This window comes from Chinchilla lanigera, unplaced genomic scaffold (assembly GCF_000276665.1).
Source record: "Chinchilla lanigera isolate Chin_1 unplaced genomic scaffold, ChiLan1.0 scaffold00008, whole genome shotgun sequence".
In the NCBI taxonomy this organism is placed as follows: domain Eukaryota; kingdom Metazoa; phylum Chordata; class Mammalia; order Rodentia; family Chinchillidae; genus Chinchilla; species Chinchilla lanigera.
The window spans coordinates 22,320,097-22,322,882 of record NW_004955409.1 but is presented as its reverse complement, the minus strand read 5'-3'; the positions used below and the strand labels follow the sequence as shown (position 1 = coordinate 22,322,882).

Genomic DNA, 2,786 nt, shown 5'->3' with positions numbered 1-2,786 from the left:
AGAGCAAAAATGGCAGGGAGCAAGCCTCATTTCCCTCCTTATATTGTATATCAGCTGTCCACCCACACCATCTCGATGCCCTCCTCTTCCACAAGCTGAGGATGCTCACAAAGTAAGGACCCTGGCCCCCTGCTGAAACACTTAGTTGAACTTTTAAACTTCTCAAGTTGACACAATGAACAATATCCTAGAGCAGGAAGGGCATGTCCTTTTCACCCCAGGATGTAGAACTGCTGAATTATTTAGTTAAGCTTCTACACTCCTCAAGTTGACACAATGTATCTACCACAATAGCCAACATACCAAGGTCATTTGGTTGCTTCCAACCTGGAAAGTGGAAGGTACTGTAGAATAAGATGTTTCTCACTGGGTCAATATGGATCGTGGCAAGCTATGCCAAGAATCATTCTGACCAACACACAGAGTGATCTGACAGTGATGTTGCAGGGACATAAGATCTCAGTTGTGTTCAAGGACCTCAGGGGGTTAAACCTAGGTAATTGTACATATTTTTGTACAAAAAGAATTACTTCCACTTTTTCCTAAAAGCTAAAATTATGAAAGTAAATGAATAAGCACTAATAAATCCAAAATTATAAGAACCCTGATGACAGAAATGACAATAACTGATGTTAACACATTTTGGAAGCTGAAAAATGGATAAGCAAGAAAGTTTCAAGAATAAGAGACAAAGCCTACCTCCTCGGCGGGGTGTGGCACAGAGCTAAACACACAGGGATTTCTTGAACTTCTTGAATTTCTGCATCAAGAGTAGAGCTCCATGGGAAAAAAGAATACAGTTCCAGGTCCCCTCTTCTCTGCAAACACAGGATAAGAAGAGAATGTTTGCCACTGGAGAGCTGCGCTGGTTCTGTCCTCCAAGCAAAGCTAAAAAGCGGCACTGTTATGGAACTAAGACAGTGGATGGCTGCATTCTACAACCACAAAACTCTCAGTCCCTTTCTCCCCTTCAGCTCTGAAAATGCAGGCTTTTATCCCTCAAGAAAAAGATCAATGAGCTCCTTTTCAGGGAAATTAATCAGCCTGTGCAAAAGAATTATGGTGCTATTTAAAACTATTTAGCCAGGCTTGGTGGTGCATACCTATAATCCCAACTACTCAACAGGCTGAAGTAGGAGGATCACAAGGCAAGGACTGCCTAAGCAACATAACAAGATTCTGTCGATTTTTTTTTTTTTTTTTTTTTTTTTTTTTTTTTTCAAGATTCTGTCTTAATGTTAGGAAGCAAAATGGCTAAGGATATAGCTCAGTGATAGAGTGGCCATGGTACTGAAGAAATTTTTTTGCTATTTTAGATAGATAGATGGACAGACAGACAGTCACTAAATGCTGAGATCCCTTAAAGATTAGATTTCTAGTCATACGTCTAGTCGATAATATAGAGTTTTCCATATAATAAGAACTCAGTAAGTATCTACTGGATTTTCATTTCAGGCAGAAAATTTCTAAGTCAATGTTTATTGCTATGACTTCAGACAAGGAGTTTGGGTTCTTTTCAGGTTTGGTTTGTTTGTTTTTTAGCTATCAGAAAACATCAGTCTTGTTCACAGATGGTGACTGGTGACCTCCCTTCCTGAGGGTGCTGGCCATTGGGATGGGAGAGACACCCTCAATCCTCAGTATCTTCATACCAGAGCAAGCAAGCTGAGGGCTTGCCTGAGCACCAGGTCCTGGGGTCTTAGTCTTGTTTCTCCCGTGGCCCGAAGTTTGATATGCAGGGCAGTGATGCCACACTCCTTGCACCTCTGGGTCACATCCTGGGTGGCCAACACAGCAGCTTACAGAAAGGATTTGTCTTGATCTGCCCTCACCTCATCCACCAGTCATGAGACAGATGGTTTTCTTGCCATAAAGATCAGGGATGTGGATGAAAGTATCATTGGAGGATGCAAAGATGTTACAGACATCAAATACATCTCTCCTTCAACCACCTGAGGCTTGATGACCTGTTCTTCCTTCTTTTCTTTCCCTGTGGGAAGTGCTATTTCTACACGACTATAGGAAGCAGTAACAAACCCTCTGGGAGGGAGGCAAAACTCATCAGCCAAAAGATCTTTGGTCAAAACTTCCCAACTCCAGCTAAAACCCAAAAGCAAAGCCCAACTGGTCCCGAATAGCGGCAGTGCCCACGGTGAACATGTAAGACAATTCCCTCTCTCAGCTCCTGCCATATGATATTCTGAAGTACACTGTGATTTTTATAGAGTAGATTTTCATAATCAAAGATGACGGTTTGATGACAGCATCCACAAATCCAAACAAACATGCTGTATTCCCTCCAGCCTCTTCAGTAACATCAGGCCCACCTTCTAAAAGTATTTATAAATATTTAAGTTCAAAAATTCATTAAAGATTTTGAAATTCTTCTAACATATTTTCTTTTTCTCAGAGTTCAACTCATTATATGAGTTATTATTCACCAAAAACCAGGCAAGAATGGTAGTTTAGCACTTAAAATTATCACAGAAAATTTTATTATGAAGTAAAAGTTGAAAAATATGTTGCTTGACTTCCACAACTTTTTAACATTCCTTACCAAGAAAATGGCCCAGGCTAGATTGATTTTATGCTGTCAGATCTAGGAAGGCATCTCTGCTTTTTGTCATTATCCATTAATAGTAGCGGTTGATAAGCATCAGCAAGTGATTTTAAAGGCTTTAAAAAGCAAGTGGAGCCTTGGGAATTCTCAGTGATGCCATGCATATAACCAAGGGTTGGCAGCAGTTCAAGAATGCGGTGGCCAAGTTGATGACCTTTTCTTTAAG

General features: G+C 40.6%; 1 pseudogene; it reads right to left on the bottom strand.

The window, feature by feature from the left end:
• Positions 1-1,545: 1,545 nt before the first annotated feature.
• LOC102008195 lies at positions 1,546-2,192 on the bottom strand (annotated as a pseudogene).
• Positions 2,193-2,786: the final 594 nt, after the last annotated feature.